The sequence below is a fragment of the Myxocyprinus asiaticus genome, chromosome 33 (assembly GCF_019703515.2).
Source record: "Myxocyprinus asiaticus isolate MX2 ecotype Aquarium Trade chromosome 33, UBuf_Myxa_2, whole genome shotgun sequence".
Classification (NCBI taxonomy): Eukaryota; Metazoa; Chordata; class Actinopteri; order Cypriniformes; family Catostomidae; genus Myxocyprinus; species Myxocyprinus asiaticus.
Window position 1 is genome coordinate 20,229,084 of NC_059376.1, and position 16,584 is coordinate 20,245,667.

General features: G+C 42.5%; 1 pseudogene; it reads left to right on the forward strand.

Annotated features, from left to right (window-relative positions):
* LOC127424601 (ras-specific guanine nucleotide-releasing factor RalGPS1-like) overlaps positions 1-16,584 on the forward strand; it is a 176,305-nt pseudogene that overhangs the window by 44,363 nt on the left and 115,358 nt on the right.

The following is a 16,584-nucleotide window of genomic DNA, read 5'->3' on the forward strand; positions in this document are numbered from 1 at the left end:
GCGAATATGTGTATTTTTTATTTTTTATATTAAAGACATTCTCCTATCACAGCTTAATATAAAAAGACAACTCAGCCTGTTACAGCAACATTGACAACATTGAAAACAAACCTTATTTTTGCAATTCTGTTTTGTGGCACATAAATTAAACACTTCAGTTTTAAACGACATTACACCCCCCCCCCCCCTTTGATACTTCAAAACAATCAGAAGGATATTTAGATTATCTTTCCCTTTGTGCCAACTTTCTCATACACATGCACATACAGAGATACCCACACATTCCTGTGAATTCAATCAGCCTACATGCTCTCCTTAAACTCAATGTACCATAACACAGGAAAACCTGCTGAATGACTCTTTATGGTTTCACACGCACCCTGTGCTACCAACCAAACCTGAAAGAGCTACACTTACTCTGCATACCCTACTACCGGCAGACATGCCTCAGTGAGCCTGAGTGAGCTACATTGCTTTCTTCCTACTATGGACCCATAGCTTAGAGGCCTAGTAAAAATGGAAAGAATGTCAAAGCATGACATCATCTGCCTGGAAACACTGTGAAATAAACAAATAAAGATGGGGAGTGTGTGGAAAAAAATGAAATTAAGATTGTCTTGTTGTGGGACAGAGACAATTATTTGTATGAAGAATTTCAGAGCATGATTATCATGTCCCTCGTTTCATTTGTTTTTATTAGTTATGAGTATTAATGATTGATATCACTGAATATAAAATACATCTGTGTATAATGACTATTAGAAGCAGTGCACTATTAAATACTGTTCTGAAAGCCTTGCAAATCAGTAGTCTGCATAATGGGCATCAGAATTGATAAACATTCTTAAAGTATTTTAAGTTCTTGCAGGAACTAAGAGGAAGTTTATCAGAACAATGAAAGTATGTCTGGAGGATTTTCAGAGGGTTCCATCGGTGTTACAGCTGGGGAACCCCAAATGGTGCCTTAAGTATCTTTCCATTTTTACAGTTTATAGTACCTTTATCATTATACAATGGTTCAATATACTGTATCTGATCTTTTGTTGAAAAGTTCATTTTCAAAAGCTTTTTGGGGCTTTTTCACCAATATATTGGCATCCACACTTACATTTGATACCATATAATCGTATATTCAAAACTTTTAATTTGTGAAATACTTAGTATCAGAGTATCGTAGCTTCTGCACCACATTGTCTACTAGAGAGATTTTTTGTGTTATTTTATTTAGTGAGGCTTAGGGATAACCCTCATTTAATATTCTGTTCACTTATAGGGGATTTATTGTGTATAACCACCAAAAGCTAGCTGTTCTGCTGCTGTATAATTTAACTGCTAATGCTGTGTTTGTGTTTATTTCTCCAGAGAGCCCTAGTGCTCTTGGATTTCCATTGATCGTATTTGCAGAGATCTAGATGAGAAGACACAGTAGATGGTCTGAATGCATGAGGACAGCGAAAGAATGAACCCATTTGATCTCTTTCTGAACATTTAAGTGGCTTGGAAAATTTTGAAAGAGCTGTTTCCAAGACTATGTTTACCATTGCCAAAGCTTTAAATCTATTTATACGCATTTGCATCATCGATGTTTGAGGTCCAAAAACCTCTTGGCCTTTTTTCGAGAAAAAAGATAAGAAAAAAAAAAAATATTAGTGAGGCTAAACTCTATATGCTCTACTGACAAAGCTTACAACACCGGTGTGAAGTCTCTGTCCTGCTGAATTAGTAGTGTATATTAGGGTTCTTTGTCTCAAAAGAAAATAGCATTCATTGAATCTCCATTTATAAATGAAATAACTCGTTCTCACTCCCAAGTCGTCAGATATTGCTGCTTGTAATGAGATGTGAACTATTTTTATTTACTTTATGTATGTAATAAATCTAAGGAATTAATAATGGTTATGATCATATCTGACACTGCTAATAGAGTAGCCATTCTGAGCAGTCTGTTATAGGACTTTCCTTATTGATTTAATTTTGTTTTTACATCAGATGAGATGCCAGCAGCAATTGAACCACCAACTGTCATTGTACTCAGAAAGCTTTTAATCCATAATGAAGGTGGACCAGGCAGTGCAATGAGAAAATAAGCTTTATTTACAGAATTTGACAAAGGTCATTATAAATGAGAAGTATTGTGAAAAAATACAATATCAGAGATCACGGATTCACAGACTTTCCTATCCGGACAGCATTCGATTTCTCAGAAAACCCCTGAGTCAGCTGGAACAAAATAGCTAATGTTGTCTGTTATTTTTATTGAAGTTCTGTGAGAAAAAATAAGATGTATTTCAATTGGACAGGATTAAAATCTGTAAATCTGTCTGTTAAACACAAATTTAGGCCTAGTTTACCTAGTCCTGTCCGAATTATGCCTTATTATTTTATCTCTTACATGTAATTAGAAACTAATATACCTGCAATAATAATAATAATAGTTGCACTTTATCTCAGCCCTGTTTTAAGAGGTTTCTTTTCCATTATTCTGGAAGCTTTCAGGAGTCCAAGACAATCTTCACAGTCAACTGTAGGCCAGTTTTGATTGTAGATTTAAACATTTCATTTGTTGACTTGTTAATAATGAAAAGGCACTTGCATGTATTTGCTGACTGTTCTGTCAGACTAGAATGACTGTTTAAGGTCTTGCTGAGCAAATGATTTATGTTTCATTGCTTATGGCACAAACCAGAGTGCGTAATTCTTTGTCATTTGTTCCAGCCAATTTCTGAACCGCTTGACTTCAAGGCCTCATTTCCACTTATTTGAAGGTTGACTTCTGATTTCCCAGTGGGGATGCAATGGAGGAGGACAGCCCTATAGTATAAATTTTGGAACATACAGTATGGTCGAAACCAATTCTATTTGTGTCTTTATCCTTATATCCAGTACTTTTAATGGTTAGTTCTGTTCAGGTTGTGGAGTCAGGAAAATGAGAGCTGATCTTGGTATGCCATTGGTGATGCATGCATATAATGGATACTTTTGGGAAGTTTACCTGCGGTGTGACATGCTGTACTCCATCTAAAACTATTTAAAAAGCACTTTGCTATGTAATTACTTTATAATTAAAGCACAAGCATGAAGATGTGAAAAGAGTGAGAACTAAATACCGAAACATACTTCACGCAATTATGCAAACACAGACTCGAGTGCTTGCCAAGCATGGCCAACACGTGGTCTCGTTGGACATACATTACGTGCGCCCTTGCGTTGCTCTGGCGGTAACAAACCTCAGACCACAAGAGGGCAATAGATTTTTTTTAGGTATGGCCACGAAACTGGTGCTGCGTCCGAAACTGGTATTTTATAGCTCCATATCCGAAACCAGGAAAATGCTGCCTTCAGAGGCTGTATACAGAAGCAGGATGAAAATAAGGTGCTTTTCAAACTGTTTGGAGACCAGTTCCTTAAGAGTTCCATTAATTCAAAACAGCTGTCAGTTAAGCCATTAACTGATTAGGCAGCAAGTCAGTTTTCAGATGCAGCCCGGATGTGGTAAATGAGTCGATAGTTGAGGAGTGGGGAGAGACACAGAGAAAAAACAAGTTTGTTTGAATGGATTGGGAACAAAAGGTTTTATATATTTTTCGAAAAGATTCAACTCAAATTGCTGCCCGAGTCTGCCATGACAGTTGATTGAAAGAAGACAATCCGCTTTAGCGCCGCTTGCAGCAATGCTGAGAATGCAGCATGTACTTGCATTGGATTATGAATTGAGCGCTGACAAATTTCACAATGCAACGACGTGTGTCTGCGTTCACGTTGCATAGAGTATGTTTGGGCCTTAATGGTTTGGAGAAGGGAGATAATAAGTAAGGAATAACTGACCACAGACTGTTAAATTGTTTAAAAATAATGCACACCCGAGGTGGTAATGCGGTCACGATGCGCAGCAGAGTGACCATTACACCTGGGGTGTGCATTATTTTTAAACAATTTAATAGGCCGGAGTCAATTATTCTGCTTATACCACGGTTACCACTCCTTAAGACTTCGTTCAGGGTTTTATCTCATGACATTTTCTGGTTTTCGTCCCTAAAATGCTTTTATGAGAGGAACTACTTTCTTTCGCCACAGATTCAACATCTTACTTTAATACAGTCCGAGCCGTCATTGCTAATTCAAAAACGTCACGTTAGAACTAGCAGCGGAGGATTGTGAGGCTTTACTGGAGGACTTACTGGAGTAACAAGTTAGTGCGTTTGTGCACATGTGAGTTAGTGTGTGATGGATCGAAAGAGAGAAACTCAGAAAATTAGATTTCTCGCTTCTGGAATTACCTTTTTTTGTTGCAGCTCTTGTCAGAAGTAACATCGCTTCAAAATCTCCAAGATGCGTGTCGCCATATTCCCGTTGTAAACCTTAATAACTTTTTTCATCCCCACTGAGATGCAGGAGTGCGCTGACATTACGTTTTTCTCTCACGAGTATGTTTGGTCCTTAAGTGTGTGCGTTACGCATATAATGTCTGTGTGTCCATGAGTGTGGCAGTGTGTGTGTGAGAGAGGGGGAACGCAAGGGTTTATCACACAGATATTTCAGATAATATAGAAACTATTGTATTGATCAAGTGTATCTAGCTTTGATACAGCTCAAGCCTTCATTGCTAATTCGAAAACGTCACGTTAGAACTAGCAACGGAAGATGCGCTGCTTTTCGGCATAGGAGTAAAAAGGTTGTGTGTGTGTGTGTGTGTGTGTGTGTGTGAGCTTATGTGTGTTGAAATAAATGTGTGTGTGCGAGCGTATATGTGTGTGTGCGAGTGTGTGTGTGCGAGTGCAAGTGTATGTGTGTGTGTGCGAGCGTATGTGTGTTGAAATAAATGTAGGATATTTTAGACATTGTTTTGACGTTCTTAACCAATTTACTTTAACCAATGACTTTGTTTTAATTTGATATTTTGCTGTGGTAGCCTGTAGGGCTCTTTGAAATGACTGAAATAATTTGGCGAAGTGATATGGAACCGTTATGCGGTCAAGACCTGGAAATACTTTATAGCCGTGCGTTTCCTTGAAAAATAATTGCACACTTTAGAACGTCCGTGAACCAATCAGAATCAAGCATTTAACAGACCCATGGTATAATAGTTTAACAGAGAGGAGGAGAGAGGTGAAGATTTTGTAGAAGAGATACCCGATGAGAGGGCTTGTTGACAGTGAGACTGGTGGCCCCTTTATTTCTGTTTATACTCCAGCAATCTCTCAGTGTATCAGGTCTTGTCCTTATGACAATTTTCTATCTTCTCAGCAGTTCTTGTCCACCCGGTCATTCCCTTTACATTTCTTTTTTTTTTGTTGTTACTCTTTTTACCAGCCTTCTCCTTCTGTTTACTAATAATTAATTCTCCTTTCTGCTTATGTTTTTTTATCCTGAAAAAAAAAAAAAAAAAAAAGACACAAATGGGATGTACTGGCATTAAGAGCTCTTAAAGGAATAGTTCACCCAAAAATGAAAATTCTGTCAGCATAATGTTGTCTCAAACCTGTACGCTGTTATTTTTTCCATGGAAGGTGATTTTTTTTTTTTAACAATACATGTTGAAAAACATGAGTGTGAGTAAATAATGACTGAATTTCCATTTTGGGGTGAACTGTTCCTTTAACATTGTACTTTATTGCTAAATGGCTCATCCCTGTCAGCAAAATGCAGGCTAAGTGGAAACCTCCTAACGCACCCCTGAGCCCAATGCCACCCCATCTTTACAGCCACTGATGTATGGAGGCTTTAACTGCTATCTGGAGCAGCTACAGAGAGACAGCAAACCCAGTGTTGGCCTCCATGAGGTCCGTTCTGTAATCGAAGTCAGTCATGTGTTACTGCAAAATAAAATAAAATAAAATAAAGATGTGAGTGGTTGAAGAAAACTCTTCACTTTTATCACCCTCAGTGGAATTGTTTAGCACTGTGTATGTGTCTATGGTATGAGTAATGCAGCTTTGGGTGTGTGCCACGGTGGCAGCCTTTCAAGTTTCGTGTTTTCGGGGGAGACTGACTGCTTCTGTGGTCATGCTACCAGGTGATGGAGGCTTGATAAAGGAGAACAGACAATGCCTTTTGCTTTGGTGGCTGTAACTTAGGCAAAAAATTACAGCGTATGGCTGTTGAGGTCATAGACACACACACACACACATACACACATACACACAGATGGAAATCACATTCAATGAAACAGATAAGTGCAGTTAAAATGTACTCTCTTCATCATTTATGTCTTTGTAATAAGTTTTCCTAAGCAGTCTCCAATCTGTGGCAGTTTTTTAGTCTGTGTCATAATACTATAATTTCCAGACCAAATTAAAACTCCCTGATTGATAGCATCACAGTCTAACTCTTGGCGCATTTTAAAACAAACTAAAATCCTCACCACTTCCTTTGACAATTGAAAAACCTTCACTCTTCTGTCGCTCTGTTGCTAAAGCTTTCAAGTTCAACTCGAAATGAATGAGTTGAGGCTCATTGATGAAGACTGATTTATATCATCAAGGTAAATTTTTAAGGTGATATTTAGGCCAACATCTAAAGTGATTAATTTTATTGTCAGTTCAACTTAAATTCCCTAACTGCATTGCTTGAAACTGTGTACAGTTTACATATATAGTTTGATTAATGTTGTCTTTTATGTTAATAATTGTTCTGTGTTTGGTGTTAGAGTAAAAAAATCCCCTTAATTAATTGGCATTTTGGATGGTAACATTCACACAAAATGTGTTTTTACATACAAATAGTTTGTTCCAATACATATAGTTTGTTCCATACTGTAAAAGTGCATGAAAGAACTAAGGAGGGGAAATAATTTATAAAATATATAATATTAATTAGTAATTTAATTATATTTTATATATTTAATTATACTGTAAACAGATGCCACTTAAAGGCATACAGGTGCCTTGTAGAGGGGGCCCAAGACTGAGTGATCATGTCTACCACCGCAGGTGCTAGATGGTGCCCGTCCCTGAGAAAGAAGGTCCTTCATCAGGGGAATTCGCTGGGGGGGCTATCGCGAGGAGCATGAGGTCCGAGAACCACGTCTGGGTGGGCCAGTAGGGTGCTACCAGGACGACCTGCTCCTCGTCCTCCCTGACCTTGCACAGAGTCTGTGCAAGTAGGCTTACTGGGGGAAACGCATATTTGTGCAGGCCAGGGGGCCAGCTGTGTGCCAGCGCGTCTATGCCGAGAGGTGCCTCGGTCAGGGCGTACCAGAGCGGGCAGTGGAAAGGTTCTTGGGAGGCGAACAGGTCTACCTGTGCCTGTCTGAATCGACTCTAGATCAGCTGGACCACCTGAGGGTGGAGTCTCCACTCTCCCCTGAGGGTAACCTGCCGTGTCAGCATGTCTGCTGCAGTGTTGAGGTCGCCCGGGATGTGAGTGGCTCACAGCGAATTGAGGTGCTGCTGACTCCAGAGGAGGAGACGGTGGGTGAGTTGTGACATACAACGAGAGCGCAGACCGCCTTGGCGGTTGACATATGCTACCGTTGCCTTGTTGTCTGTCCGAACTAACACATGCTTTACCTGGATCAATGGCCGGAACCTCCACAGGGCGAGCAGAATTGCCAGCAACTCGAGGCAGTTGATGTGCCAATGCAGCCGCGGGCCCGTCCATAAGCCGTGGCTGCGTGCCCATTGCAAACAGCGCCCCAGCCCGTTTTGTAGGCGTCTTTCGTGACCACGACGCACCTGGAGACCTGCTCTAGAGGAACGCCTGCCCATAGAAACGAGAGGTCGGTCCAAGGGCTGAAGAGACGGTGACAGACCGGCGTGATGACCACACGATGTGTCCCGTGGCGCCATGCCCATCTCGGGACTCGAGTCTGAAGCCAGTGCTGAAGCGGTCTCATATGCATCAACCCAAGCGGGGTGGCCACTGCTGAGGATACCATATGCCCCAGGAGCCTCTGAAAAAGTTTCAGTGGATCCACTGTTTTCTGTTTGAACGCCTTCAAACAGGTCAGCACAGACTCCAACAGAGTCCAACTCCAAACCAAGAAAAGAGATGCTCTGAACCGGGAGGAGCTTGCTCTTTTCCCAGTTGACCCGATCCCTAATCGGCTGAGGTGCGAGAGCACCAAGTCCCTGTGTGCACACAACATGTCCCAAGAGTGAGCTAGGATTAGCCAGTCGTCAAGATAGTTGAGAATGTGAATGCCCACCTTCCGTATCGGGGCAAGAGCTGCCTCTGCGACCTTCGTGAAGACACGAGGGGACAAGGACAGGCTGAAAGGGAGGACCTTGTACTGATATGCCTGACTCTCGAATGCAAACCGGAGGAAGGGTCTGTGTCGAGGTAGAATCGAGATGTGAAAGTACGCGTCCTTCAGATCTACCGCTGCGAACCAATCTTGATGCCGGACACTCGCCAGAATGCGTTTTTGCGTCAGCATCTTGAACGGGAGTCTGTGTAAAGCCCGGTTCAGTACTCACAGGTCCAAGATTGGCCACAACCCACCGCCTTTTTTCGGTACGATGAAGCAGGGGTTGTAAAACCCCTCTTCATCTCAGCCGGAGGGACAGGTTGTATCGCACCCTTCCGTTGGAGGTTGGCGATCTCCGTGCGCAAGGTAGCACCGTTTTCTTCCTTCAAGGTGAAGTGGATACTGCTGAACCTGGGCGGATGCCTGGAGAACTGAATCGCGTAGCCGAGTCGGACGGTCCGGACCAGCCATCGCGACAGATTGGAAAGCGCAAGCTATGCATCCAAGTTCCACGTGAGGGGGACCAAAGGGACAACCTTGTCGGATGTACCGGCAGGTGGGACCTCGTGGCAGGGTGGAGCTCGAGGTGCCACACCATGTCGTGCCCGTGCTGAGTCTAGGGACATTGAAGCACTTACCTGGCTCCTTGTGACCACCCCTGGAACAGCCTGGGATGGGGGAGGAAGAGGCCTGTCCTCGCAGCCCGTGGAGACAGTCACATCAGGGGCGGATATGTGCCACAGCTGGGCACGCAGGGGTGGGGAGACTGCTGCTGGAACGCCAATCCTGCAAGGGAAAAAAGGTGGACGGTGGTCGTGATGACGACCGTGCACAGCGGGTATGTGACCCAGGGATGGAGGAAACCGCTCTTTTGCTGAACTGTTGGGTACCGCAGCCACTTGGGCATGTGGCGAAATCAAATGAAAAGGCAACAAAAGATCCTCCACCTGGCCCTCCACCGGGGAATGGAGTGGTCATACTACCAGCTCCAAGGCAGTGGGTTTCGTCGACCGTCTCGGGCGCTTTGATGACCTTCGTGGTTCTTGGCAGCCAGCCTTGAGATTGGTGGCGTCTGCTTCCTGCGGTGGGCTCCACACCGGGGCCGGGCCCTTGGCGACGAGCAGACGGGGTGTGGGATCTTGAGCCACGCTGGGGCAGGATATGCCGGATAGCCTCCGTCTGCTGCTTCACCGTCGAGAACTGCTGGGCAAAGTCCTTGACTGTGTCGCAGAATAGGCCAGCCTGGGAGATAGGGGCAGCAAGGAACTGTGTCTTGTCGATCTCACCCATCTCGACCAGGTTGAGCCAAAGGTGGCCCTCCTGCACCATTAATGTGGACATCGTCTGTCCGAGAGACTGCGCTATGACCTAGGTCACTCGGAGAGCGAGGTCGGTTGCCGAGCGCAGTTCCTGCATCAGATCTGGGGCGGAACTACCCTCGTGCAGTTCTTTTAGCACCTTGGCTTGGTGGACCTGCAGGAGAGCCATGGCGTGCAGGGCAGAGGCAGCTTGTCCAGCAGCGCTGTAGGCTTTGGCCATCAGGGACGACGTGAACTTACAGGGCTTGGACAGAAGCTTTGGGCGTCCACGCCAGATGGCGGTGCTCTGTGGGCATAGGTGCACCGCGATCACCTTATCCACCGGGAGAATCGCCGTATAGCTCCTGGCTGCCCCGCCATCGAGGGTAGTGAGGGCGGGGGAACTGAGAAATTGGGACCGGGCAGTAAAAGGTGCCTCCCATGATTTTGTCAGCTCCTCGTGCACTTCCGGGAAGAAAGGCACTGGAGCGGGGCGTGGCTGCTTTGAGCGGCGCCGCGAGCCCAGGAACCAATCATCGAGCCGCGAGGGTTCAGGGGAGAGCGGAGTGTTCCACTCTAGCCCGATGCTCGCGGCCGCCCGGGAAATCATGTCTGTCATCTCTACATCAGCCTGTGACTGGGCAATCATCCCCGAAGGGGGTAGCCCAGCTGAGGCTTCTGCATCTGACTGGACAAGCCAGCTCTCCGATGCTGTGCTCGAGAGCTCATCAGCTTCACGGGCTCCGAACTAGAGGTCGAACTCGCCGTGAGATGAGCCGGCAGACTCATCCGGAAGCCTGATCAGGGCAGACAAGCGTGCTGGGGAATGGGAGGTCCGCGGGGGGATACCCGGCGGAGGTGGTCCCATTGGGGTCCCCAAATCATATAGATGGGAACTCCTTCAATACTGTTTAAAAGCATCCCAGGGTGATACCTCAAGAAGTTGGTTGAGAAAATGCCAAGAGTACATTTCTGCAAAATCTAGGCACTTTGAAGGTACTAAAATATAACCTAGTTTTTACTTATTTTGGATTTATTTAGTCACAACATAATTCCCATATTTCTATTTCTATTATTCCATAGTTGTGATGACTTTACTATTATTCTAAAATGTGAAAAATAAATAAAAAAAGAAAGAAAGAGAGAATGTGTAAGTGACCCTATACTTTTGAACGGTATATGTTCAATAAACTTGGGGTTTTATACTACAGTAGCCTATAGGCTATGGCAGGGCTCTTCAACTTTCTTGCAGGGGCAAGATTATCCAGATAAAAACTTAACTGAGGCCAATTTTTTTTTTCCTTACCCAACACTTTGATTGTAAATAAAACATAAAATGTTAATAAAAAGGGGAAAACAGTGTCCAGGGGGAAAATTGTCCAAAATAAAGGGGAATCTGGTATCCTCACGGTGAAAGGGGGCGTCATGTAGAATGAGGAGTGACCAGAGGAGGATCCAGGATGTGGGCGGGGTCCGGCGGCCACACACGCTCCCCTCATTGGTCCGTGGCGCATGGGGGGGCTGTGTCTTCTCGGTGGCCTGTCTTCCCAGGGCCACGGTGTATGCGAGGGGACCCATCAACTGCGACGCCTGCTTCAATTTCCCACCATCGCATCTAATTCACTCCGGGGGTGCGGGTCCGGCATGCATCTAATTCGGCCAGAACCCTTCCTGCTCTGCTTCTGGATCTGTGAGGACGCCAGTGTGTGCACACAAGGAGATAGAAACCGGCTTCCCGAGGTGCGCTCTATGTATATTTGGCAGTGGTGATGAGGCCAAACACACATCAGGTGTGCCTCGTTCCACCCCGCTTCCCAAACAAGGCTTATTGATTATGTGCATCTTCTCTCTCCTGCCCACTCCCGTCGTGAGCCTAGCTGAAGGACAGCCCTCAGAGGCGGGACGACGATTAACAAAACTGTTAATAATATGTGTTTATTTACATTAAAACAGTAAGTTCTGGCTGAGGAGCAAACATGACCTAACCTTAACAAACCAGTAGTTAATGGATGCTAAGTGGTAATCACTTAATCTGCTTCAAATAGTAGCTATTCTTTAATATCTTTCAAAGATTCAGTGGCATAAACTCTGCAAGCTTTGGCAAATCTAATAAAAAGTTTTAGGGGCAGATTCATTAGAATGAATTAAGAATTATAAAAAAAATTTTGCACGCGCTCTCTGTGCTGGTTTAGCCCCCCATTCACTAAAGAAATTATGCAGATCAGGCAAAATCGCTGCTGAGCGCAATTTGCACCCACAATTCTGATCTTGTGGTCCGTTTCTGAGCACAACTGTATCTGACACACCCTGTCGGGACTGTACAGCATCACTTTGATCATCTGGATCATCTCTTAAACATGCAGAATGTGCGCTTGACGACACCGTGCATCTGCATACATGCCAGGTTATAATGCTATTCTCCATCATTTAATGATTATTTGATTGGTTACTGCTGATATAATAGGTTGTAAATGTTCACAGACATCTCTTTTAAATAAAATACACTTTACCACCTACTTTCATTTGGCGGTAATAGCGCAATCTAAATTGTGCCAGGAATTTTTTTTAATGAAGCACAATCTACAATGAGCCTAATTTACATAGAAGGATGCGTGTTTGCACGGAAAGGAATGATAATGACTTCATTTAAATAATCAAGATGCGGCGCAATTTCAGTGCTGATTGCGCCTCCTAAAATAGATTGCGGGTGATTAGTGAATAAGATGCAGGTTTTTGTGCTTAAATACCATGCGCAAAAGTGGCGCAACTGTTTAGTGAATATGCCTCTTAGACTAGTACTTCCGAGGTGTAGCAGTCTGGTAACTTTTATACAAAACTTTGTTACCTGATGAACTGATAAAAACCTGCACACCTGTCTCACAAGAGTTGCATAAAGCATATCAGTCAGAATGGATTTTCTTGCCATTTTTGCAGCAATACGTATCATACTTGCAGTGAATGGTCTGTGGGAATTCCATGTGCATGCTGTATAAGACAGATTAACCTTTAGCATTGAGCAAATTTAAATCTCCTTGAAACATCCTTGTCTTAATTGTAATGTTTAGTGTTTTTCAGCTCACCTCTCTTAAAACTCGTCCTCTAGAAGACAAGCACCTAGATATTCACAGACATTTAAGGCAAAAATAATCATTTCTAGCATTTTATTTGATAGCTTCTTAGTTTCTGTCACTATCTTTTTTTTGTGTGCAGTACATGAAATTGTGGTTCGTGGATTTTGAGGTGGCCGTGTGACAAGCGCACAGCGCAGAAGGAACATTATCTCGACACTGAAAACCATTCATGGCCATGTGTTAAAGCTTGAGGGCCTAAGATTTCACAATAGCAAATTTGACTAATTATTCTAATTGTAGGCCTAATACTTTAACTCATTGTTCATGTTTTTTATTGCAATTCTCTTAATAGGCATCACACTTGCTGATTTTCCAATATTCAACTGAGGGTGCTCCAACGTTCGTTTGCTTAGTACCCAAAAGCACCCCCGTAGAACCAGGCCTGTTGACAACGCTGACACACAACTGTATATACAGTAGAACCAAACACAGTCAGGATATATGCATGTATGCAGGTTCAGTGATGCTTCATGGTGTCACTTTTTTACGAGCATTACAGAAAAGACCACGGACAGATTGCTTTTGAAGACCACTGATTCTGTTGCATGTGCTGCTGAGTGTTGTAAAACTCACCGGTGAGTTTTGCGCAGAGAGCACTCAGAGGTTTACAGCGGTTTTATCAAAATCAGTCGGAGGGTCAGATAAAAGTGATTGGCGGGCCTCATCGAATCACTGTCTTACATTAAATAGAAGAAAAAATAAATTACATCATACCGGGAGACTCTAAGAAGTGGTGGTACTCAAGAAAAACTGCCGGTACTATGTTGACTAAATCATAGAAGTGCAGGTACTGCATAACGTTGAGGACCCGCCTACTTCAAGCACTGGTTCTTGTGTATGTAGATGCATTCGCTTTTTTAAATTTTCCGATAGGATGGTTATTTCCCATTAAATCTGCACGTAACCAGCATAGTTCCTATTGTTTCAATTGGGTGGCGCTTTGTGCTAATTTGCAAAGGAAAAAAAAATGTTTCATTTTATTCTGTTTTGTTTATTTTGTTGTTATTTTAGGCAACATTCAGCAATGACTCACAGCAGATGCATCTGCTGCTTGCATTGTTTGGACAACACTTCCTCACTGATCAAACCTGCAGAAGTGTTGAGAGAGGAGCGTAACATCTGTTTAGAACTAGAAGAGCATGTTTTAACTACTTTGTGGAAATTCAGTGCAACATTTAATTCAACAAAGCCAAAGATGATGGAATTCTTTAGTTAATGAGCCTTTGGTTAATCCTAACAGGCATGGTGAAAATGTCATCCCCACTGATGTTATTCAGTAAAACATGTGCTGTATGAATGTGTTGGGTGAATTTATGCCACTCATAAAGGCCTTCTAGATGCTAGAGTCTTTTTCATATGACTATGCTCTTCCCATAAATGAGAAATATATCCTGTGCCATCAGCACATGTTTGTTTGTCTGGAGTGCATCTGGAGTTTAGGCCCTGAGATCTTGGAACTTCTCTCCTAACATTAGCCTCCCGATAAGTTATGTCTTGCCTTTTCACTTTCAATGTGTTTGCAGATGGCAAACATTACATTGGCTTGATTTAGATGTTTCACAGTTGAGAAATAGCCCTTTGTTGTTCATCATTTGCTGAACTAATTACCTGTTTGTTTCTTGTTTGTTGTCCTGCATTCTGTACAGTTGATCAGTCGAAAAGACAAGGCCAACTTTGAGAGGCTGGACTTACTGACGTCAAAGGAGGAGAAATATAACCGCATGAGGGAGCACATCAGATCCCTCAAAATGGCTCCTGCCCCCTACCTAGGTGAGTTTCAGTACACAAATCTCCTCTGTCCATAGATTTTCATCCTAAACAAAGAGAAAGCTCAAGGGTCACATGATATGGGGGACTCTTTCGTATTGTCAGTTGTTCTTGTGTTAATTGTATTTAGATGGCTCTTTCATCGGCTCAGCTCATAATTGGTCAAATCAACATGAAATATCATTTGCAAGCCATTTTAATTCTGTAATGAAAGGTGGATTTAGGGGAAGGAAAATAAAAGAACTTGGTGACACCAGCTGAAAAGTGGTTCCAGAGGTGGAACAATCATGAAATTTTTATGAAAGATTACGAAGGCTTAATTTGGAATACTGTGCACATGAGTTTTTCTAGCTTTGCGAATTGTCATAATTTTTATCTCAGAGAGCAGGAACTATTTTTGTGAATCTTTCTATTATAGAACAGTTCAGCCAAAAATGAAAATTTTGTAATAATTTACTAAGGCCACTTTCACACTGATACGTTTCTGTTTGAAAACGCATTCATTTTGCTACATTTTGGCCTTCCGCCCACACTGAAAAGGTGTGTTCAGTCAGCAAAAACTGAGCTTTTCAAAAATGCTCTCCCAAGTGGATACATTTGAAAAGGCCATCTTCACATTGTAGCGTGGACATGGAAAATAGAGATATTAGAAAATTATGATGTATTTGTTGTCATGTGATGCAGATATGTGATCCATTCAACCCATTCGGCCCATGTTGTAGCAGCATTGTTGTACCTGTTTTGTAATTTGATAGCATTGTTTAAGATAATTGTTACTTTGTAGCAACTTCACATTGCATTCCTTTAAAAGAGACAGAAGTTTACTCAGAATTGCTGTCCAGCGGCAGAACATGCGGACAATTGCGTTTCAGACCTTACATGGAAATGACGCAGAGCCATGCTTCCTACATTGTTTTCGCATACACAGTGAGGGGATTTAAGCATTTTTAAACATACTATATCAGTGTAGATGAGCAACTTTTGGAAAACGTTTGAAAATGGCAGTCTGGATGGTTTTTGTTTGTTTGTTTTTTCATATTTTTCCAGATTAATGTGGATGTAGCCTAAAAATGTTTATCGCCAAATCAACGCAAATTCCCGCAGGAACATGCATGCCACAATGAACAAGATTCCTAATAACACTCATGAGTGCGCAGCGGACACCAAGATTACTGAAAAAAATTCCTTCAGAAGACTCACAATTTGCATGGAGTACTTTAATGATACTTTGGGGTAATTTTTTTTTAAGCTTTAAAGTGAGTCACTATCAACTGCCATTGAAGCGGGATATTCATAAAAAAAATTGTATTGCATTCCGCATAAGAAAAAGTCGGTTTGAAACAACATGAAGGTGAGAAAATTGTCATTTTACAATGAAATATACCTGTAACGGTACCTTTTTATTACAATTGTTTTTTTACTAGCCTGCAACTGAATCTTCAGATGCTTTCTTTAAACAGAAGTTTAATCTGGATCAGGGAGAGGATGCTAACACAGAACATCTCCATTGGAGCTAAGCAAGCCTTGCAATATTTTCCTCAGTCCTCATTTAAAATGTGTCCATGTGTAAACTGCTTTGAAGGTACATTAGTTTTTTAATTTTTTGTAGATGTAGATGATTTTGTGATGACAGGATTAATTTCAAGTTGGATACATTTGGTCTTTCCCTGTCTCCATTTCCTTTTGTGTCCATTAGAGGGCATTTCAGAATGCTCCTCCAATTCAGTACCCAGTGAAAAGTGTGCTCTGATCTTTGAAACTGCAGAGGCTTCATATGGGTTTTCATGCAATAACGACCAGTTTCAAGTTTTATTTACTTTGGTGCTCTTCATGTTTTCATGTAAAAATGATTTGTTTGTTACTATTGCTTCATCTGTAGTCATGGCTTGACCTGGCAGTCTGAAGTTTCTGTAATAATGTAACACAAAATAGATGAGCGAATAGCAAATCTATAGAGCTTTGCATATTTATACAAAGGACAAATTGATGTTGTCTGCCATATTCACAATACAATAAGCTTAAAGGTGCACTCAGTAATATTTTCCTTATTAAAAAAGTTGTACTCCCTGTGATGACCCCTGCTGGGCTCGTGGTTTTTCTTCTCCCTGGTGTTTGTGGGCTGGTGCTTCATTTTAAATTGATGAGCCCTGCTCATTAAGCCATCCCTGATTCACCTGTGCGGAGGGGGCGGCGAGGGCTT